This window comes from Micromys minutus (assembly GCF_963924665.1).
Source record: "Micromys minutus genome assembly, chromosome: 2".
NCBI lineage: Eukaryota > Metazoa > Chordata > Mammalia > Rodentia > Muridae > Micromys > Micromys minutus.
In genome coordinates this window covers 65,924,149-65,948,341 of record NC_137971.1, presented here as the reverse complement: position 1 = coordinate 65,948,341, position 24,193 = coordinate 65,924,149, and the positions used below count along the sequence as shown (strand labels likewise).

The 24,193-nt window shown below is 47.2% G+C and overlaps 1 protein-coding gene across 2 annotated transcripts in view; it reads right to left on the bottom strand.

Annotated features, from left to right (window-relative positions):
- CTBP2 (C-terminal binding protein 2) overlaps positions 1–24,193 on the bottom strand; it is a gene marked incomplete at its 5' end in the record, with an annotated part of 126,125 nt that overhangs the window by 63,494 nt on the left and 38,438 nt on the right. For both annotated transcript variants that reach the window (XM_080912537.1, XM_080912538.1), the window contains one exon: positions 23,566–23,669. The remainder of the gene's footprint in view (positions 1–23,565; positions 23,670–24,193) is intronic.

The window sequence follows — 24,193 nt, the reverse complement described above, 5'->3', positions numbered from 1 at the left end:
GGAAGGTCTGTGTGGGGCTCAATAAGCAAGAATAAGGTATCCTCTTCTGAGCCAGACTAGGGTCCACAACTAAGACTGTTAGGTGACCTCAGGGAGTCCCTGGCTACCTCTGCATTTCAGTTGTTGATAACTCAGCATCCATAGGACTAAATGATGCAGCTCTAACATTTTACCTCTAAGGCTCTGAGCATAACTCTGACACCAAATCCACCTATGAAGCAGTCAGGATTCTCTAGTCACAGGACTTATGGGTAGTCTCTACATAATAAGGGAATTTGGTGGTGACTTACAGTCTGTAGTCCAACTCCCCAACAATGGTCGTCAGCAGCTATGAATGGAAGTCCAAGGACCTAGCAGATGCTAGTCCCACAAGGCAAGCAGGCGAGGAGAACCTTCCTTCTCCAACAGAAGGTGTGTCTCAGATGACCTTGAACTCACTGATCTCCTTGCCTTAGTGTCCTGGGACTTATAGCCACTATACCTTAAGATCTCCATGCCAAGATCTAGGTCAGAAACTTGTATCTCCCAGCTTCACAGTGTCACAGGTAAGCCTTCCAATTCTGGATTGTGGTCCATTCCAGATATAGTCAAGTTGACAACCAGGAATAGCCACTCCACCCACTTACACTAAGCTGGTCCTAGTTGCCCAGAACAGCTCTCCGGATTTCACATCTGGATGCAAAGAAAAAGCGCATCCTGTGCTGGAGGGAAGGAAGTCCTGACTGAGGACATCTGCTGCTCACCCCACAGCTCCACCAACAAGAACATGCCAATGACTGCTGGCCAGCACTGGGTACAGTTGTGCTGCACACACAAACATGTCCTGCAGAAACAGTTATCCAGGCTCAGTTTCCTCGCCTGGAAGAGGAAATGCTGCCATGTTACTATGGCTACGCAATCCAAACAATGACTGGTTGGGACAAAAGGTGAGGTTGCACTTAACTCTCCACAGCCCCAAAACTCGTGCCAGCCCACAGCTCTGAAGCTACCTCCAGCAACATTGGAGCAATGCAGCCGGGGAGACTGGCTCAGTCATCTTTCTATTTTGAGCCCACAGCAGCCACAGAAAATGACTGATTGAATGAGTTAGGTGTCTGATTCAGCAGGAGGTGATCTAGAGGCCACCCTCACTTGCTTCAGAGGGGCCACCTTCTAAGTAGAGCCTTTAAACCCGGTAGCCACACAACACAAAATTCCTGTCTGGGAAGGGAAGACATTGAGAGGTGGTACTCTGAAAATGAACTCCCCAGCTCCACAACTTCAGCCTCAAAGGCCCTCAGTGGCTACTTCCATTATGGCAAGAGAGTTCTAGCCAGAATGTCAGAAGCACCTCCTAGATGCTCTCCATTCATCCTTTGTTCCCTGGCCTGGTATATAGGTCAGACCCACCCAAGATGCTGTAGTCACATCCGGACCCAGTCTATACGTCCTTCACCTAGGCATTCTTGACCATTGTTACTCTTTGCCACCAAGGTGTCCTGTGGTTCTGCACCAACTGTCCCCCCTCTCTCCTACCCCAGTCAGTCCCAGGGGTGTTGACCTTGCCACCTGTTACAGCTGGTACTCATCACCTAACCCTGAGTTCTGCCTTCCCCACATCAGCAAAGTGTACTTGTCCTTGAACATAGCCCAGACTCCACGAAAACAAAGCCTACTTCTTAGCAACGGCACACCAGGCTCCTCGACCAGGGACACCCGACCCAGGAACGACAGTCCAGCCTGGAGCCCCTCCAACAGCCTTGGCTGGAGACAACAAAAAGCACCTTCAGCCCTGAAGTCGCCACCTATCACCTGAGCCTTCATTCACACTAATCCATCAACAGGAAAAGAGGCAGATTGCAAACAGCTGCCTAGCCCGAGATCAGGAGTTTTATAAGAGCCGCCAACATTTTTACTAACGGCATAATTATATCAGAGAAAACTCCCTACTCTAAGATTCCTGCACTGCCCTGACAGCAATTTAAGCAGCTGAGAAAAAGATGGTGTAGACAGTGATTCCAGCAAGATCTGTCTCCTTCTCCTGCACAGGGCTGACTCTCTTTAATGACAGTGAAAGAGAGCTTCTCAGACATTTGGTGAGGGGAGCTACCCTGGGTGCAACAGCAGTTACATAAAGTGTTTAGTGGAGGATTTAGCTGTTGTAAAGATCCTATTAGCTGGAGACAGTTTCCATCTCCGACAGCAGGGAGAACTGGAAGCTTTACTTCTGAAACCAGGGCAGAGTCTCCAGCAGAAGCACTGAGAGAGTGAAGCTCGGGAACAGCACTCCAGGATGCAGTGTGGTGTCTTCCCTCTCCCTCCCTCCCTCCCTTCCTCCTTTACTCACTCATTCATTCACTCATTCATTCATTCATTCATTCTCTTCCCCATGTCCCATCCATCCCCTCTCTAAAAGTATCTGTGTGGTCCAGGCTGGTTTTGAACTAAGCCCCATTTCAATATGCACCTCATCAATCACAGCTTTCTTTGCTCTTCTCTGTCCCTTTATTTACATCATTTCCAAGTAAACTGGACACACACACACACACCCGCAAAAGAAAACAGGAAGTCTGAACAGCATACGCCAACCTAGTAAGTAACTCACTAGAGACCTCAATATACCATGATGGCAACATAAAGATTGGTTAGGTTGGCTGCCACTCATGCTCTCTGCCCCTTCCGCAGGATACTCCCTGTTGGGATTCTGTAAACCCCACCCCTCAGTGACCTAGCAACCGCCAGGTATACCCCACCCCTCAATTACCCAGCAGTAGCCAGGTATGCTCTGCCCCAGTGACCTGACACTATAAAAGGAGCTGCTTGCCCCCTCCTCTCTCTCTTGCCCTTGTGCTCTTGCAGCCTTGCTCTCCCACCCCTACCCCTTCCCTTCCCCCCTCTCCCTCCACGTGCTCATGGCCGGCCTCTACTCCTCTACTCTCTCTCCCTGCCTCTACCACCCTCTTAACTCCCCCATGACCTGAATAAACTCTATTCTGTACTATACTGTTGTGTGGCTGGTCCCTCAGGGGGAAGGGATTCCCAACATGGGTCCCTCAGAGGCATCCCCCTTGCCCTCAGGCCTCGCCGCACCTCCATGGGCCATATTCCCCCACTCTCTTCATCCTTCCCCTAACATTGGTGCCGTGACTCGGATCGTCATCTTTTCACAACATTGGTGCCCTGTGACTTTTCCTTTCAGTGACTTTTCCTTTCATTGGTGCCCCGTCATCTTTTCCTTACACCCCCCCCCACCCCTTGCTCTTTGCTCATTGGCTCTCTGCCTGCTCTTGCCAGAGACTCCTTCCTCAGATCTTCCCAATACAAGTCTCCTTTAGCTCTAATCTAGTGCTCCCTTCAGAGGCCCAGGCCCAACATGCCTATCAAATTGGCTCCTGGCCCAAGGTATGTATGCCCTGGAGTTCCTATGGAGAAAGTTCCAGCCCCAGGACACAGTATTAACAGAGGTGGGCCATCAGACAGTTGATTGGACAATAACCGCAAAGCCCTCAGGGTGGGGCCTGGCTCTCCCAGGAAAGCTTCTGCCTTCCATCAGGGAACACATGAGAGAAAGTGTCACTTCTGGGGGGCTTTCAGCACACTTTGCATGTCTCTATAGAAATGCTGAGGGTTAAACCCAGAATGTCATGTGTGTTAGGCAAATGCTGAGAGTCTTTCCCCCACCCCCACTTTTTTATTTAACACAAGGTCTCAGTAAACTGCTCAGCTGGCCTTGAACTCACTCTAACTCAGACAGGCTTCAACCTATAGTTTTCCTGCCTCGGCCTCTTGAAGAGATGAGACTATAGATTTCCAGCACCCTGTCTGGCTTCTGCTGGCCTTGATCGTGGGTATCCAGGCATCTAAAGCATCTAGATTTCCATTGTTTACTAGCAGCGTGGTATGACTGTTTCCTATAAGAGCCCAGCAAGTCAGACTGTAGCAACCTATTGTCAGTTTGACACCAAGCCAGCAAATAAAACAATCCACCCGGAGGAGTGCTTTGCCTCTAAAACTGAATCTCAGCATAAGCTTGTTCAGGGCTGCTGCAGAGCTTGAAGAACTGTGCCTCACATGCATGTGTGTGCACATTAGCACATGTGTGTGAGCCAGACACGTACACCCGAGCACCAATTTCTAAATGAACAAATAAAAAACAAAAATAACCTCATCTTTCGGCCCCGATCTCAACTCTAAAGAGATGAGGGCAGGTCACCACCATACCCCAGGCCAGTCCTCAACAGACTGGATCTATTGCAGAAGGAATAAACAGACAGGATGTCCTACTGGGACCACCTATGGCAGGCTGTAACAGTCACTCCTTTCACTGACACACTACTCCAACCCATTATCCCTATCTTAACACATTCTCAAGTCTTTTTGCTGGGCTAAGTTAAGAGCTGCCACCTAGGAACACACCAAATTCCCTTGGAGACTCAAGGCCTCCATGTCTCAATTCCAGCTCCACCGATTCCTTTGGTGGAGGCCCGGTGCCCTGTGACACAATCCACCAGCACGCAAGATCTGTCTTCTTCGTGGACTAGTGTGGGTCTCAGTGCTTTTACCTCTGAACTAGCCTTCTTCCCGGTCCCCAACTAAGCTGTACTCTTGGGGGCAAGTGTTCTTTCCTCTGCACCAGACCTTAAGGGAACTCTGCAAGGACCCAGGTGGAGGGACACCCAGCCCTGGGATCTAAGCACGGTACAAATGCTGCTTCCCTTTGGTTCCAAATGCTTCGGTCTGTGGAGCCATGAGAAGGGTAACAAACCCAGGAGCCAAAGGAGAACAACAAAATGCCACTGAGACAATCAAGGAAAGGACCTAGTGTGTGTCAAAGATGCAGCTCACAGAAAAGCAGCAGCTCTTCAGTAGAAGTGAAAAGTTGATGGGATGAGTAAGAAGCCAGCCGGCCACAGGCATGGGCTGGACGGCTACTGTGGTTATGAAGAACCAACAGGAACGGTATAAATTATAAACCACAACCTAGGAGAAACATGCCTCTTTACCACCCAAAGAGCGGCTGAGGGCATAGCTGCAGCACCTTCTGAAACCTCTCTGGCAAAGTGAGAGGTCCTCCGACCCTGGCATCACAGATCACTGGAAGTAACATGAAGTGTCATAAGCAATCCAGTGGGAATGTTGAAGCCACTCCAACAACCAGGAACTGCCTGTTGTTTCCAGGCTGTAGATGAGTCAACACTGTCTGAATGTCTGTCTCTCCTGGAAATACCTTAGTGCTTCCAGTCCCTAGAAGTCAACTGCCCTGACCAAGACCTCACAATGCTGTCTGGCATTAAAAATAGAAACGTGGGGATGAGGAGACTCTTCGGTTGGTAAAGTTCTTGCCATATAAGTGAGAGGATTTGGAGATCAGACCCTAGCACACCCATGGGCCAACCTGTAACTCTGAGCTTGAGAGGGGAAGACAGCCAGCCAGGGAATTCACAAAGCAAGCTGGCTAGTTAGAGCAAGCTCTCTGTTCAAGTGAAAGGCTCTGCTTCTGTATACTGCACATGAGGTGGACAGCAACTGAGGAAAACACGCAGTTAATCACCAGCCTACACACAGATGCTCTCCCTGCCCCAGGGGAGTGACACTGCATTCAGTATCTCCATTTCACAGCACTGGACTGTGTAAGCTAGCCACCGGCAAAGAAACAGCTAGAAGGAAGGGGGACGACAGTTCAGGCCCTCCTGAGCCCTCTAACCTCCTCCCAGAGCCCAATAATCAGAAGCTAATTGATGGAATGCTAGACTAAGCCTCTTCACTCTCCTACCCCAATTTGTCTTCTGTTCTAGCCAGGTGCATCTCATAGCTCTGTAGATTTATATGAAGACAGACCCATCTTCCTCCAGCCTCCCTCTTAAACAAGCAGCAATGTGAGTCAGAGCTCCCATAGGGAAGTTATTTACGCCTCAAAACAAGCTGAAACCTACACGGAATATTTCAGCGCCTGGTAATATGATGTAAAATACTTTTTTACTTTAACAGATCAGATCTGCTTCTGACAGATTTTTCTATCAGAATTAAATGAGCATGCATGCAAGTGTGCGCCACACACACACACACACACACACACACACACCAATGCTTGTCCACCAAAGGATGCAAAAGGAAAACAAAATGCTGCTAACAGGAACCTGCTTCTAAACATCAGGAGACTCAAAAGAATATGAAGTTGACAGAAAAACTCTTAATCAGAATAACAAAGCCCAAATTTTCCCTGACAAATTGACCAACTATGGTGACAACTATCCCTTACATAGACTAGTATGGCTGACCTAGAAAGAACAATGTGAACCCCACACAAGGCAGACCTGCCAAACTCAAGAAGGAAACAAATGTTCACATAAGCCAACTCCCCTAGAAAAACCTCTGACACACAATAGGCTCTTCATAATAATGCTCAACCAAGGAAACCATTCCTTGCAATCTAGCTGCTTAGGGAAAGCTCACAGTGTGGGGAACGGAATGGCAGAATGATCCGAGTCTTGTCCGCTGCTGGCTCAAGCTCAACTATCTGGATGACTTCTGGATAACTTCCTTGGAGACTGGGGCCCCAGGGACCAAATTGAGCACCCCAAATCTATCACAAAGCAAAGACTTGCTACAGACCAGTTAACATGCTGGCGTTAGGGAGGAGAGGATGCAAGAGCAGCCAAGGGGAAAACACCAGGGGAAAGGACTTGGCTGACACTTACTATAGAAAGAAACCTTGATTAGGAACCGAATTATCCTCTGGGAACATTATAAGCTTCTAGGTGAGTTCCGGGGGGAGGGGTATTTAAAGACATGACAACAGAGGAAAGAAACAGCAACGGTAGTAACCACCACTGGCAAAGTTCTTAATAGGTCTCCAGACATTGATGTATGGAATTTATAAATGTTCATTCATTTATTCCTTCTAAGACCTTTTTTCTTTCATTTTAAGGGCTGAGTGTGGGATGAGCCTTGTGCATGCCAAGTGTGGTCTGCCATGTGTTCCGCTGCAGCCTAACTCCTCACTCCTCAATCCTCCCGTACAAAGAAAGCACTGTGAACACAGACCTGGGTCACATCGCCTGCTTATGCAGTGCTGGAATCGAACCCAGGATTCCGTGCATGCTAGGAAAGCGCCCTACGCTGAGCTACATCTTCAGCGCTGCTTGCTTAGTTCTACAAGCCTATGAGACAGAAGGAAGAAAACGGAGGCATAGAAGAGCAGTCACCTTCTCAAGGTAGTAGAGCCAACAGGGGGTGGGCTTGAGCCCAGGCAACTACAAGTTTGGGGGGTAAGATTTTACTAAGACATGAGAACAAGTGATTCCTCTCACACATACCAAAACCACTGCCCAGAAATCCAGAGTCCACCTTGTGCTAAAAGGCCACAGAGGGAAAAGAAAGCCATTGGTAATAGCCATCTGCTGTTACAAATGGACATATGGAAAGAGCCAGGCTCTGGTAGTAAAATGAATGAGGTGATCACATCTCAGCCTTCAGTGGGTACTGAGATCACTGTAAATGTCCAAGAAGCTTCAGACCTCGGAAAGACAGGGAGAGAGAGGCATGGCTGGGATCCTGAGGGGCTCATGGTTTGTTTGGCCTGTTTCACATTACATGGCTTCCCTCTTCACATAAACAGTAGGCAGCCAAATATTTCCCCCACCAAAAATAACAGGCATTCACTACAAGTTCAGGAAGGGGAAGAAAGGATGTAAAAAGTCAAAACCACCCAAATCCTACCATATGAAGATAAGCACACTATTCACCAGGCAAGAGCTTCTCTCTGAGTTCAAGACTGGCATGGAACACAGTAAGACTCTGTCTACCATCAGTATAATTATTTACCATCAGATGGCCTCTTGAGTACACAGACCTCAATAGTGAATCTTTTCCTTTTCTTAAAAACATTCAACTATGCAATTTAAGCTGTCAATGCTTGAGGTCTTGAGGAATTTTTGCAAGGTGGTATGTCTTGTATCCCAGGCTGGGTCTGAATTCCTTAAGACATCAAGGACTCCCGATTCTCACACATCTACCTCCCGAGGGCTGGAATCCCAGGTGTGCCCTACCACGCCTACTTATGTATTGCTGAGGACCAAATAGTGTACAGCTGAGGTACTTCCGCAGCCACGTGGCGCCCCTTTTGCCATCACAACCCACAAATGGCCAAAATCTTGGATCCTTTTATTCTTTCTTTAATGTATTATGTGACCTGTATGTATGCCCATGCATCATATGTAATATGTATGGCTGGTGCCTGCAGCTGTCACAAGAGGACATCAGATCTGAGGAACTGTAGTTACTGGGGCTCTGAGCTGCCACATGGGTGCTGGGAAGAAAACCTGTGTTAAACAGGTGTTCTTAACTGTTGCGCCATCTTTCCAACCCTAACATCTTAGTTTATTAAAAGGAACCACAAGCTAGGTGTAGTGAACAATGAATTGAATCTCAGTACTGAGGAGGCCGGCCTCATCTACAGAGCGCATTCCCAGACAGCCAGGGCTGCTACACAAAGAAAGTGTCTTGAAAACCCAGAAAGAACCAACAGTTATTAGTAGGTAGGAAAACAGAGGTGGTAGCCTTTCTTGGAAAGGGGATACTGGCTTCCCCGTCTGCTTAAAGTTCAGGGATTAACTGCCAGGTGACAGCACAGTGGTGGGCTCATCGCACCGGACTTAGCTTTCTGACATGCAGGTCCAATACCCATGCACATAAGTAGCAGTCAGACCCAGCACAAGCCCAAAACAGAACAGAGATGGCTCATCGCTGTATAGCCAGCATCTATGTTCAGATAAGGCCTGAGAGGATGGGTGGGGAGAAGCCGCTGTTTCTTCTGCAAATTGCCAAGCGAAAGTATGGGCCTATTTATGTTCAGGAGCCAGGGTGCTTGCAAAGCACTCATTTTTATCTGCTGGTGACACAGGTATCCACACGGCACACGTGGCCAGTGACCCCCCCCCCAAAGGCTAGGGTGACAGTGTGGCTGCGCCCTGTTCCTCAGAGGCAGCATGCGCTCACAGATTACCTCTTGTACCAACCCCAGCTCACACATACTCAGACCTTGAATGGTGCCTTGCACTCAGCAGCTGAGGCAACCAAACAACAGGTAACCCCTGTCAAGTTTCCCCTGCCTGGGTCTGGGTCCTGCATCCACAAATGTTAAATGCCCACCGACCTGAAAGTCTCTTGACTATAAACTTCCACCTGAGGTTTCTGGCTGATCAGGAAAACAGCCGACAGCCTTGGTCACTGAAGAACGCTAAAGCCTAAATGTTCTTTCTAATCTTGCCTGCTGCCCGGGAGACCATTTCACCACCTCCAAGTACATGGGACAGCCACCAACTGTGACGAATCCTATTTTGAGCAGACTTTCCGCATTAAAAAGCACAAAGGTTAAAGATGGTTTCGTGATATACTGCCATCCCAGGCACATTTTAAAACTCAAGAGTCAAATACCAAAGCAGGAGAGATTGTTTACCACATTTAGGTTTATACATGGTCTTCCCAGTCACGGAGACTGCCCTGCCCCCACCTCCCCCCTACACACAGCTGGGTGGGAATTCACTGACCTAATATCATTGGACAGATAATTCCTTGCCTTGGGGAAAGACTGGCAAAGCCCATGGCATCTGCCGTTTCCAATCTATGCTTGGGAACACTAACTAGGAGCTTGTGCCAAGAAAGGAGGGGGAGGGGCAAGTAGCACAAATGCCTGCGACAGTGGCTGTATGTGAAAACTTAAAAAAAAAAAAAAAATCCGCCCCCAGCCTTGTAGGGAGTCACTGCTTTGCTGTAGGAAAGCCCAGCGTTGGATTCGTCTAAATCATCTCCAAGCCTGCGTTAGAGAAAATAATTGAATTAAAGAGTTGCCATAACTCATTCAACTGAGATAAAAAAACCCAGCCAGTGGGAAGCAAGAGGGCCACGCAAAGACATATCGGCAAAGATTCACCATCTTCTCAAGATAGTAAAGGGGGTGGGGGGAGCAATATAATATGGTTCAAAGGACAGATGGGACTTCCCTAATTGTCCCCAGATTCCTAACAGCAGGGGTGGTAACTAAGCGGTTTCAATTAAAAGTTAAAGAAACGGGAAGCAGGCGGTTAAGTTATGCCTGCTGCCGATAAGCCTCTACTCAGTCTGAGGGATACGGCATCCTGACTTCAGACAGCCAAGTGTCAATGGCACATGAGCGGGGGAAGCCATCCCAACATGTCACCATGACAAGGTGATAAATAAATCTGTCTGTCAAAGGCACTGTCATGAGCAGTCATGTGAGTAAAGGAACCAGGCACCAGGCAGGAGGCGATGGCAGAGGCAGGGCCTCTGTAAGTGCCTTCCTCCCTCCTAGGGCCCTGCCTCTGCCATGGAGGTTCAGGAGAGCCAGAGAAGACACCGCTCCACCCTGTGCCACAAAAGAAGCTCTCCTGTGGAGTGGACTGCAAGAAGCCTCAGCAGAATAGGAAAACAGGCCCACACTACATTTCAGTATCCCTTACACCAGGCTGCTGGAGTGGGCGCTAGTCTCTCAGGAAACCTTCAGCAATATCTACAGACAACTGACTGGACTTGGGGACTCCATGCTTCCACTCGGGACAGTGCCCACAACAGGCCCATAATGAGATTATATCTGCCCCCAAATGTTATTCAGTGAGGCCAAAGTTGAGAAAGGTTGCCTTAAAAGAATCATGAAATTTCGAGGGAACTAGAAACTTGGTGTGTTGATTACAGCCGAGTTCATTTTACGGCCATGTGGGATCCCAGAGACTTGCTAACTTAAAGGGACCCGAGGAAAATGGGCAAGGGACAAGGGATGATGGAGACAAAGGACAAAATCAACTCTTTTGGGGAGGAGGGGTGCAGGGCAGAGGCATTGGGTCATCCTCTGCTACATAATAAATTTGAGGCCAGCCTGGATAATGAGACACTCTCTCAAAAGAAAAGAATAAAAAAAAGGGGGGGGGGGGAACCAACACCTTCAGGCACACATGCTGTAACACACCTACACAGGCATCGACACTCACATACACAAATAAATGTTAAATATTTCTTCCTGATGGGAGCAAACCACGTTTGGCCCACAAGTCCAATATGGACCAATCACTAACTCTGGCTTCCTAACTGGGAGGCAGAGACAATCTAGACGATTAAAGTCATAACTAACAGACAATCAAGTCTAAAAGTAAGTTCTCTGGGCTCAGGAGGGAGGTGGCAGCCTGTGGCCACTGACAGGTTGAGTTATGGAGACCCCGCTCCTCTGACAGATTCTCTGGCCTAAGACAGTCAACCTCACCTGTGCAGAGACTGAGAACAGGGCAGACTCGGGTAGGAAATACCAACATCACCGCAGCAAGAAGCACGTCCCTCGTTCTTGTTTAGTGAAATTAACTAGTGATTTGATGCACGCGTGCATGGGGATGGGGGGGGTTGTCTGATATACAAGAGTGCCCTGATTTCTTCAGAGAAATTAACATTTCAATCCTGTTTTTATCTAGAAGTCATTAAACTGTGCAACATGAATTATTGGAAGTGTGGAGGCGAATTAACTCTATTCATCAGCGAAGTCCAAACACTTTAGAGCGCGTCGGTAATGAAAAAATAGCTCCGTATCCTATCTCTTCTCATTAAAGGAAACCAGTTTTGCCTCTCTCAGTATATAAAGCTGTCTTCTCCTCCTGTAATTTATATCACCGTAAGCCAGTTCCCATTCTAAACTATTACACGTCTCCAATTAATTTTTGCAGCCTTTGCCTGAAAATTTAATGAGATAGTAGTGTATGAACCTGCTGACTCCCTGATTATGTGTGTGCTCCTGATTTTCAAGTTCCTGTAATAAAATAATCGGATCCAGATAGACTAAGAGAACATCTCCCCTGGCCAAAATGCTGGAGGTGATGTGTAAGGCAAGGCCCCACACTTGACTTATTCACATCCAATTACAAAATTTACTGGCCTCAGACTAAACTGGCTCTACTTATAAACCTAGGAAAACAGCATAAGGCGTTGTGGAATCATTAACCTGAGACCATTTCTAGAAGCTTCTGAGTGTCCAAGAGTGAAGTTCTCTGTGGGGCACAGAAGCAAAATGCACGGCGGCTTCTCGCATCTCGGCCCCCAGAGGCTGCAAAGGCAAATTTGGGCTGAACACCAGAAACAAGAACTACTTTGTCCAGCCTCAGGGACTCTGCAGGTACATATACCACAGGCAAACTTTATCCAGTTCACACATGGCTAGGCATAGGTGTGTCAGGGTATACACATGTTCTGTGCATGTTCTGTGATACTGAGTATGTATGTGCAGTTGTACACATATAGGTTGTACCATCTCTGCCTGCATAAGCAAGCATGCCCATCCATACATTTGGGTATGCCAGAGCCTGTGTGCATTTGTGGACATGTAAGCATGCAGCCATGTGAGTTTGTGTCTAAGTGTTTGCGCATGAGCGCATCTCAATGTGCCTGCGGGAGCCAGACAGAAATAACAGGTCAGAAGCACTGGAGCTCCAATCTCGGTCAAGGCTCCCTTGTTACTGCCTTTTGCCAAAAGATCTAAATGCAAAGAAGGGAGGGGGGCCTGACAATAATAACTGGCAGCCACTGTTCATAAAGAACCTACCATGTTGTCTATTTTTACTTTTGTCTGTGCATGTGATGTGTGTGTGTGGGCATGCAACTTTGTGTTCGTGTGTGCAAAGGCCAGAGCAAGATAGATAGATAGATGGATGGACGGACGGACGGTTGGACGGATGGACAGGCTGGCAGACCTGAGTCTCCCCCCAACTGGACCAGCTCACCATTTTGGCTACGTCAGCTAGCTTTCTGACTCTAGAGAATCTTCCATCTCTGGCCTCCAGGGCTCTCTCTCCTTCCCCCTGGCTTCTGAGGGTTCTAACTCAGGTCCTCATGCTTGTAGAGCAGACCCTATTGACCACCAGGCCATTTCTCTAGCCCCTGTCTCTCTCCTTTAAACAGAGCCCAAACTCCACACAAAGGGAGGTACACTGCCAGAAACCCTACTGTTACAAACCAGAATGTTGAGTGTTCTGGGGAAAAGTTGCTGGGCCTTGGGAACCAGGAGGCCATTTCCTCCTATGCTGCTCATGGGGGTGAGGTCAGTGCCCATGCACTGGTCACTGAAAATTAACACTAGTCTAAGAATATGCATACAGGCTGAGCAGTGTGACTATGGTGGTAGCCTTTGCTGTGCCTGCTGACAGCCCTTAATAAAAGCTAAAATGGGGGGAGGGGACCCAACAGAATTCTGAAAATTTATGCCCAGAGTAATTCTGGGACTAAAAGTAGATCAGACAGGCAGGCAGGCAGGCAGGCAGGCAGACAGACAGACAGACAGAGAGCATGGCATGCAAGCTGCCATTTTACAGAGGTCCACCTGAGGCTCTGGAAGTACCAAGCAAATCCAAGATTTCTCCTAGCTTGGTGTCACCCCTACCAGGCTGGATATGTAAAGAAAAAGTTCTAAGTTCCATGCAGTAAGAGCCAACTGGGAAATGTGGGGCACCTTAAAGGCAAAGTAGAGAAAAGCCATCCAGGAATTTGTGGCGCTCAGCCTCCAATCCCGGATTACATTCTGTGAGAAGAAGTAGAAGATCTAAGGGTGGTTCAAATCCCACCTCTGCTCCTGCCTATTGCCACGGAGCCAGCTTGCCAGTTGACCATCAGGAATGCAGAGGTTATAATCCCAGTCTTGCAGACTGCACCTCATACACAGGCCGAGTGAGTCCAGCTGGCAAAACACATAGCTAACGTTTAAGAGCCCGAGGTTGACCCACTCCGGCCCTTCAAAACATTTTTTGTTTGTTTTTAATTCTCCTTCTCACTTGGCCAAGAAAAGCATAAAAACCCAACATTTCACCTTCCTTGGAAAGTAGACACCGCCTCTAACTCCAACCGAGCTGCTATGCACCAGTCCCTGTGCCACTGTCTAGAACAGGCCCTGTACCCACAGAGGAAGAAAAGGCTCCTTTACATCCAAAGAAAGCCAAGCCGTACTAAACAAGAGCTTCTGAGTAGCCAAAAGCCCCGGGTTTAACAGGAGTACAAGGAAGGCGCACTCCCAAATGGCAGGTGTGTCCCCAGGACTACATGAGCCCACAGTCACTGCGTCTGAGCCCACAGCTGCAGCCAGGCTGACCTAGTTGTCCAGGCTCTTCTTTAGAACCAACACTACCCACTCCTCTCTAGCCAGAGGCCTCTTCAAAATACAAATCCACGTGGTCATGGACCCAGGTCAAGCATGAGTGAAAAGGACCATCAAGTTTGACAGGTCTGAGCCCTGGGAAGACATAGCAGGCCTCCTCATGATCATGTGAACAAACCAAATCTTTGCCTGCTGATGAGCAGAGGCTATCAACTGTGTTGCTGGCACGCACAGATGTCTGTTTCTAAAATCCCCAAATAGACCAATTAGCATATTATACAGAATTTACTTCCATTTTCCCTTGACAGATCATAAAAGCCAAAACACAATGCTCAGTTTGAAACTGACAAGTGTATATAGCGGAAGAGGCAGGATTAGCAACAGACAGCAGCAAAAGAAAACGGTATTTATAATGATTAGACACCTAATTAATTCTAAGAGTAGAATGTCAAAAGCTATACATGCATGCCTTTGGTTACCGAAGCTCAGCATCAAACAAGTCACTTGTACTATGTGAAGGGGAGCCTTAGCACGCTCCCTCACATTTGCCTGGAGGCTGTTGCTCTGGTTTTCCAGGTAAGCTGTCGGGGATGGGTATAGAAAAGTAAGGGAAGAGATGAGGAGATAGCTCAGCTAGCAAGGTGTTCTGTTAGCCCTGCGAAGCCTGAGGACTAGAGTCTGAGTCCCCCAAACCCACGTGGAAACACATGGTGGCATGAGTCGATAATCCTAGCACTGGGGAGGCAGAGACAAGAGGATTCATGCATGGGCCTGCTGACCAGTCAGCCTAGCCTACATGGGAAGTTTCAGAGAATGAGAGATTCTCTCCAAAACTAGGAGAGGGTGCATAGTGAGAGGGACGTCCTCTGGCACACATACAAGCATGTTTCTGTGCCTGCACAAACATGTATGAGCATACACACATGGAGAGATGGGGAGGAGGAAAGAAGGACAGGGTGTAGGGTAAAGAGCCAGGAACACACAAAATCCAGAGTATCAGATTTTAAAATTAAACTAAGCTCAAATAGACAGACTATGTAAATATTAACGGGTTCTAGTAGGGGATGTGTGTCCATCCCCTACTGTGGCAATTAACTCAGTGTAAAAGAAGAAATTCTCAGGCTCCTGTCATGTGAGAAAAATCCAAAGCCTTTTGTGTTTCTTCAACTTGACTGTGGATGGGGGAGGGACATCGGATAATGCTCAGACAGACAAAGGTATAATAACATTATTATTCACTGAAACTTTAAGCTCTCTCCTTTACTTGTGTGTTTCGACATGACCCTTTGGAGGAGGCGGGGTGGGGAGAAGAGCACAAAGTACGATGTGAAACCAAAATTAAGTTAATACATGCAGAGTTGTCCTGCTGCATTCTTCTAGAATTCTCTTCCTAGATTGCAAATCAGAATCTGCATTTAAATAGAATTTTTTTAATGTAGAGAAGAGGAAGCCCTAGGGCACAAGGTACTTCATTCAGTACCTATGGGTACAACATCGCATTCAAAATGAGATGTGGCATTTTCAAAGTTACTGAATAGATTACATACTCCAGATTGTCTAGTTATTATTGTTTTTACTAAATTCTTCTCTTAATAGGTATGCTTCTTTTATGGCCAGGGCTGTTAATAAAAGTAACTCGGTATTACATCATTCTATCAATTTAATCTTGAGAAAAGATTGCACGATCCCAGATCTCAAAAGCTGTGGGCTCTGATAATTCTAGCCATTATTCAGCGTGAAATTCAAACAGTCTGAATTCATTAACGTTCGTTGTTACAAATCTGCATTTTTAGACTTTGCCATAAAATGCAGGAGTCCAAACCCAGTGACCTGAATCTAACAGCCTTTCATGTCTAGTGGTGGGTGCTCACCAGCATTTCCCCACATGGCTCTCAGATAAAGACCCATCATGTCCTTTTCCTCTCCCAGGCTGGGGAGAGATGGAGGCTGTAGTAGACCTAAGACACTACCAAGTATGAGTTGGAGTTATCCCCTTCCCATAGTTCAAGTGTTGGAGGCTTGACCCTAAATTCAGATGAGGTCATATATTTGGAGATGTAGTCTTTCAGAAATAAGCAATGATCAGGGAAGGTTATGAGGGTGGTACCCTGTGGAGGTTTGAATAGCTCCATGCCCTAATCACCCTGTGAGAAGGTCTCCCTTACCCTATAGTGCGCAAGGCAGCGCTCTGATGACTGGCTTTCCAGGGTCCTTGGCTCTGAACAGATTGAAATCATTTTTCCCCCTCGATAAGCCAACAGTCTTTAGTATACAGATAGAAGCTTCAGGCAAATTGTGGGGTCTTCAAGCCATCAAGAGGGACACGAAAGATGCATATTGGTAACAGGTGGATGTCTACTATACTGCATGCATCTGTCACAGGAGCAGGCAGCTAAGGCAATGCATCATGGTGCCAGCATATTCCCACAGAAGTGAGCAAGAATTAGACTTGAACACAGAGACCATTCCAAACCTGCCACTGCTGGGTGAAGACATCACCACTAGGCTGCTGCAAAGGAAGGACACATCCCATTGCCTAAATCTCACAAAGAAAACAATCATTCTACATTCCCTGTTGCCTACCAAGTTTTCATTTTTATTGACCGCAGGTGCTGGCACTTTAGAGAGCTTGGTCTCCAAGGGGGCAGCCTCTCCTATGCTGAAGCAAGTCCTGCAAGTCCTTATGGTTGCTATTGGTGATGACAATGAGGGAGGTGATCTCCTTAACCGTACCAGGTACCTCTTCAGTTCACTTTCTGCACAGAGATTAAATACTATTATTAACTAACTTCATTTGATAGTGTGGCGACTGGATCTCAGGAATTAAGACTCAAAAATGCTAACTTTTCCCAAGGTAATTGTCATCAAAGGAAGTCAACGTCCAGCTGTCCAGAGTTTCTTGGCCACAGTATCAGGACTCTGCCCCTCTACCCTCACTAGGGCCTTGGAATTTTTACCTTCTCTTGCAAACACAAGACAGAGCAGCCAAAGTCCCCGGAGCTGCTGGAGAAGGGCTGTTCGGGTGCAATTCCACAAAGCACCCGAGCTGTTCCCTGGCCAAGTCTGATGCTGCGTCAATCTGCTCTGTTTAAACAGAAGGCTTTCTGGCTTGAATCAGTCCCATAAGCCCAGGGGAGACCAAGGCACAAATCAATATGGATATTCCTTCCTAGAGGAAGCTGCAGCCCAACACTGCGGCTTAGAGGTCATCCCTGGCTGTAATTAGGGAGAGGCAGTGGATAGCGATTCAATCACGAAAAGCCCCAGTACTGTGTGTTCATCCAAGTGAAGGTTTCAAACAAATGTGGGCCCGGGCTGTCAGTTACACACAGGAAACACAAGCTTCCAGGCCTCTGATGGTGACAACTCCAGCAGCTGCCGCCCCTGAAGGAAGTCTGATAATCAGCTGGGTTTCACTCTCAAGGGATCCAGGGCTTACGGATGCAGAGAGCCACTTAAACGGCTGTGCTGTCTTTGTGGTCACTGCTTGGATCTAGTCTAAGCAGACTCCTCATCTGTGAGAGGAGAGCATAGTCAGGCTCTCCACACCGGGTTCAGACTCCCGACCCTACCTACAGGCAGGAAGGCAGGTCATGCCTCTCTCTACTGGCGGTGGAAAGTACAATTTTAATCCAATCCCCTTTTGGATGGTCTCAGTTTTGCTCACCTTCTAGAAGAATCAGAAGGGACAATGAGAGACTATCAGAAGAGATGCCAACAGTGATGACAGGAGACAATAGGCCATGTCCCTGAATTCAAGAACTTTGGTAATACAGACATGTGGGAAGGGTAGGGGTACCTTAGCAGTGACCATCCCAAGTAATGTTTCCAAGAAGGCCAAGCAAGACACAGGCTGTCAATACTGCTGGAGACAAATGGTCAGTCTCCATGGGTTGGGACTTCATTCCTCTCCAGTGAGTCCTGTGTAAGCTTATTACCAAGTCCCTGGTTATGGAAATAGATTGTCTTAAGTTAACACTGTGACAGAGTGCTTGAGAAAAGAACAAACCTAACTTGGACTCTGGGACCCTTCTCCAGGGTGTCACCCGGCAAACCCACTTACTTATCCCTTTAACCTGACCAATCAACAACATGCTTTGGATTCATTCTCTGAGAAACTGCAGGGGGCACCAGCGCAGGCTCCCTCTGAACTCAACAGAGGGAATTCTGTCTATGTGTGAACCACGAAAGACTTCCCAAAAACTGCACACTTTCAAGGCGAAGAGGGACTGTCACCTCTTTTTCAAACCCATCCACACACAGCACAGTGGCATTTAGAGAAATCTGGTCTTTCTCAGAGCGCATCCGACCAGGCGCTCACAGACAAGGGTGCCAGGACCAAAGCCCAGACAGCAGAATGGAAGGAAAGGACCCTGTGACTACCATTGCTGACAGCAAATACATCTATGGAACATGGGAATTAGATACTACTCTCTGGTGCTCTAACCGGCTCACCAGCCAGTTTTTGATGGATTGTTTGTTTTGTCTCTAGAGACAGGGTGTCTCTGTAAAGCCCTGGTTGTCCTTTTTAGCCCAGATCCACTTACCTGGAGTGCTGGGATTAAGGGTGTGTGCCACCACCTTCTGATGACTTTTTTAATCCTTGTCCATCTTGTTCATTGGCAATTTCCCTAATGTTCTTACATATACGTATACATACATACATACATACACACACACACACACAATGCTCGCATGTGTGTGAATGATTATTTTAACAGCTTTTACAACTTAACCCCACATGTTGCTATTTCAACAGCTAAGAAACCGATTTGATTGCTCCTAATGCTAAAAGAAAACAGCAACATTAAATACGTTATAAATGTCACTATTAAGGCCACTTCTCAAACTCCAGAGACATGTCCCACTTCCCTTCATGAATGGTCACTCACACAAGACATTCTCACGGACTACCGCACCCTGAAAGGGCAAATTACACAGCATTTTCTTTTTAAAGCCTGCTATTTATCCTTAGCTGGTATAAGTCTAAGGGAATTATCTTAATTGCTATGTGGAAAGAATGAATTGCAAAATGCATTTAGTTAGCAGGAAGACTTTATTTGTAAGCATCTTGGGGCCAGGTGGAAGTCTTGAAGTTTGCCAAAAATAAACGAGTAAATCAATAAAGAAAGTAAGTGTGCTAGACTGGGGTTAGGTGGACGCCAAGGCGCAATAGCATCCTCCAGTTGGACCTGAACAAAATATTAAGCTAATCAGAGGGCATGGGGTTCACGGTGGTTCTTGGAGCACCACTTTGAAAAAAATGCACTTGAATCTCTTTTCTTTAAGCAAAACGGGGACCCATCTCTTGGGCTATATGAAGCTAGAGCCATTAGCATTTATAGTTATACTCCAAGTTCAAATTTAAGCCCTACTGTTCTCTAAGCTGGGCATGTACAAGCACATCATGGAGGAGTTCCTTGCCTTAAAAATCAACTCAAAGTGACTTAACCTGAGGCTGTATTGGGGGGGGGGGCGCTATGGAGGCTGGAGAGATGGCTTTGTAGTTAAGAGCACATCTGGCTCCCAACACCCACGATAGGTGTCTCCCAAATGCTGTAACTCCATCTCCAGGGATTCCCACTTTCTCTTCTGGCTCTCGTGGGCACTACACACATATCCAAACCCACACTTGAGAAACACATTGTTAAAGTAGATGTTGCTTGTTGTCTCGTGCATTTATGAATAGTCACAAAGCCAGCAACAATGATAACAGTTTGATGATGAACCGAAATAACTCCCCTTCTGCTCTATAAATCATATCTGAACCCTCAGAATTTAATAAGAAAGCTCATTCTCCTGCCCCTTACATTACATACATTAACATACACATCTATAGCCCCAAACTTGACAACAAACAAAATAACATTTCTCCCAACAAATCTGATCTTCGTCTAGCCACACCCTGCTCCTTTCTACTCTCCGAAATCCAAGCTCCAGTCTCAGGCAGAGGCAGGGAGGGGTCACAGATACTTGCATCTAATAACCCCACAGAATGCATCTGTGGTTCCTAAATCTACAGGGGAGACCATAAGCCTGCGTGGCCAATTATTCTTGGCTGCCTTGCTCAAGTCTCCATGCAGCTGGCTACAGAGGGAGAGGACGTGAGTCCACCCAGAGCCAGCCCAGAGGAAGCATCCTGAGGCTAGCCTCCATTCCCTGTGAACCATGCGCTGGTCTCTCATAAGCTTAGGCATGACCTAGTGCCATTATACGCTTGAGAAATGATCCTTTAGGAGAACTTCCCCAACACTGGCAAAGCTGATCAAACCACTGCAAACGGAACCCAGGTTTGGGATGATACCTCCAGCACCCTCAACCCAACATCTGCAGAAGGCTCCTCGTGCAAATGGATGGGTCAAAGGGTTGAGTTCCTCACCGATCCCAAGGTCAACAGATTAGGAGATATACATGCCCAATGCTGCCTGGAGGCTCCACATACACCAAGAGAATCTTAGTCCTGGTCATTGGAATCCTAACCAGAGATATAGCCATATCCCAATCTACCAGTGTCCAAATTGTGTATGCCCATAAAAGTAGACAGGTGACTGTGGGCTCACTGGCTATGCTACATAAAGCCTGCTGGGAGTCGTTTTCTAGAGGGCCCTGCAGCAAGAATCCCAAACTGGCAGAGAACCCTGGGAAACAGTGACAGTGAAAATTTGTTTCCTCAATCTTGAATAAAACCAAGTGGATGGAGCAGGAAGCAGAGAGACCGGTTAAGATAAGACAACCAATCCCACCAGGAGGAGCAGGGGCCCTAAGGCACTAGTGATTCTGTAGTGTAGGCCCGTTCAGGAAGTGACACTGGAACACTCAGGAGGAAGAAATGTGGTTTCCCTCACACTTCCCATTTATTCTTGCGAGTGGCTAGGGTGTGCTTGGCTTCCACTGAGAACAATCAAGGCTCCAGCAGCAGACTCCTCCACAAAGAGGGAGTCCACTCCTTTGGTTCAGCACCCCCATCCTCACACCCTACCCCTTGCTGCTTACAGACTTGCACATTTCCCTTTTGGCTTTTGGTCCCGCCCCCCCCCCCCCACACACACACACAGGCTGACCTAACACCTATGGCAGGATCATATGCCCTTCAGTAGTCGACCATTCACACTGATACCTCAGCCCCTACCTTTGGATCTCAAGTTTGGGCATTTATTTCTAATAAGGCAAAACGTGTCTGTTCTTTTCTGTTTTTCATGAAAGAAAAGTTCCTGCAGAAACAGATTGGAAGCTCAGTGACTATAGTGGTGATCTCACTTGATACCACTGGACAGCTGAAACCCAGCTCTGGCCAGCCTGGCCTGGTTCACACAACAAACCCTGGTCCTGGTTCACAAGTCCCTTTTCCACTACACTGAGTGACCAGCAGTGGCATTCTGTTACCTCTAGTGGCCTCTCTGTGGTTGGGGAGGTGTCCAAATCTATATCATGATCAAATAAATACAAGGTATGGGGCTGGAGAGATGGCTCCGTGATTACCAGTGCTTTCTGCAGAGGGCCAGGGTTTGGTTTCCAGCCCACACACAGCAAGTCACAACCATCTGTAACTCTAGTTCCAGGGGGCCGGATGCCCTCTTCAGGCCTCTGAGGTAACACCCATAAATATAAAACATTTCTTTAAAAAAGCATTGTGCTTAAGTAGCCAGCTCCATCTCTTCAGCCATCAGGAAAACAGCTACGGGCTCTAATGTGACGTCCATTCTTTTACGGATACTTACAAAACTTCTTCTTTCCCAAACCCCAAGAGTATATTTTATGAGATTCCATGAATATACCAAGTGTCCCTCTGAGGAACTGCTTGCTCTCCAACTAAGGAGCTCCCTGACCCAGGTAAGGCTGAGTGTTGGTTTGTGGTAGATACTTCCGGTTCCAGGATAGAATTTTAACACCACAGTCCACCATGACAAGAAACTACAGCAGGAACCTGGAGGGTCACCGAAGTGGAGGTCATGGAGCAGTGCTGATTACTGGCTTGTTCATTGTTTGGTCAGTCGGCTTTTTTATTATGCCCAACACAGAGGTGATACCTTCCATAATGGGCTGAGATCTCCCTTGTCAATACAATCACTAATTTAACAAAATGTCCCTCAGGTTTCTTTCCAAACAACTCTGGCTTGTATAAGTTGACATAAAAGCAGCCAGAGCTGAGCCTATTGGGCTTTCCTCATAGGTCCCCCAAAGAAGGTTCGTGGATACTCTAAGTCTACTAAGACTGGTAATAGTTCAAAGACCACCAAGCCTTCCTGTGTTAAGTAACCAAAGTGCTTGCCTGCTTTACCAAAGAAGTGTCTGGGAAAAAGGTAAAACAAATCTTAATGAGGGCATGCAGGGCAGGGGAGGGGCATCTCAGCCAACTTACCCTCTTACTTCCTCCTTGCACCCCCAAAATGATGTTACTTGCTGACAGGCACTAAGCTGGAGAGACATCTGTGAGCCTAGGACCAGGCTGGCTACACTGATCTTGCCCCGTGAAAAGAGGTTGGCCCAAGCAGACCCTCTTTCAATTTATAACACTATAACCTCCCTCTGCCATTTTGTTCACACTTGAGACTCAGCTGGGTTCCCTGGGCATCACCAGTTGCTGCTCCCGGAGACTGTGAGAACGCCAGACTAGAGACCACAATGCCAGCTGTGACCGTTTTGACCACAGCTCAAAACTCTAAACTACTGAGCTAGGCTCAAGGTTTACTCCCCGTTCTTGAACGATACTGTTAGTTCCAGGGGACATACCTTGTTTAATAAAACAAGGGCTGGAGGGGGTAGGGGTGTCAATCCTATCGATGAAGTTGACTTTTGCACAAGACTCATTCTTCTGTGCACGACACGCACACAAAGGCACACCGAGAGGAAACTAAAAAGCAAACCTCAGTGCTAGTGCAGGACTGAGCCGTGCCAATCAATAACCTCTTGGCCACATCCCTCCTCTACCTACACCCACAGTCCCCATCGACCCTGGGGGATGGGGAGTCATTAGATGCACAAGACATCCCCAAGGTTGGAACTCCAAAAGCATAAGCAGGCCGTCATTACCAGCCGGCCACTACCTTTTAATGACGTCCATCTACCATCTTCCAAAGTAACTGGATGGCAAGGAACCATCTCCCTAATTCATTTTTATTCTTTTTAATTAATACATCAAGAAGCCCTACCATCCTGGAGTTTCCTTGTAGGATAATTTCCGCTGACTTATCTCCAGAGCAGCAGCAGCAGGGATCTCTTGCCACTGGACTGTATTGCTTCAGAGTTAATTACATGTATTTTGCTTTTGATAAATGAAAATACCAGATGCAATTAATTGAAAGACAATCAATATGCTCCTGCCATGAGACATCCCAGGGAAGCATCCAGAGGCTGCCAGCAATCCATAGTCATCTGCTAATTGAAAACACCTTCCAAAGGGGATTTTAGAGAACTCAGCTTTTACCTGGAGATATTTTACAGTAACTCACCGATATAAATGCGTCCGCAAACTCTAGAGCTCTCGAGATGGGCTGTCCGTCTTTTCCAGAAGGCACAGCTTCATCAGTTTGCAACCGTTTGCAGCAGTGAAGCCCTGCAAACACAATGGATGGAGTCCGTGAAGACACAGCACTGATCTGTTTACATCCAGCCATTCTTTAATTGCATTCTCCCAGTGCCTTCAACTCAAAGCTACCAGGTTATTAAATGGTTTCATTAAAAATACTATCTGTCTCGCTGGAGCCGCAGAGCTGACCAAATTAAACAGTGGAGCACCAGAACAAATGGACCCTTTCCATCCACTCTGACACAAAGCCAAGAGTGCAAAACCAGAAAGGTGACAGTGTCATCGACATGAAAATGTCACTTGGCTTCCTTTCCAGGGCCACATAACACGCCAAGGGACCAAACAATCAATACCTCCAAGCAAAAAGTGTTAGCAAGTGTTCTAAGAAACACAGAATTATAAAGTGCATTTCATACGTTCCTGGTTTATAAGTGCTATTAGCATAAATGCTGACAACTGCTAATCTACTGGAACTCTGATGAACGGCTGCCGCTGTCCATTAATAGAAGGCATTTTAACTCACTACTGAAATTGATTACCCAGTTAAGAAT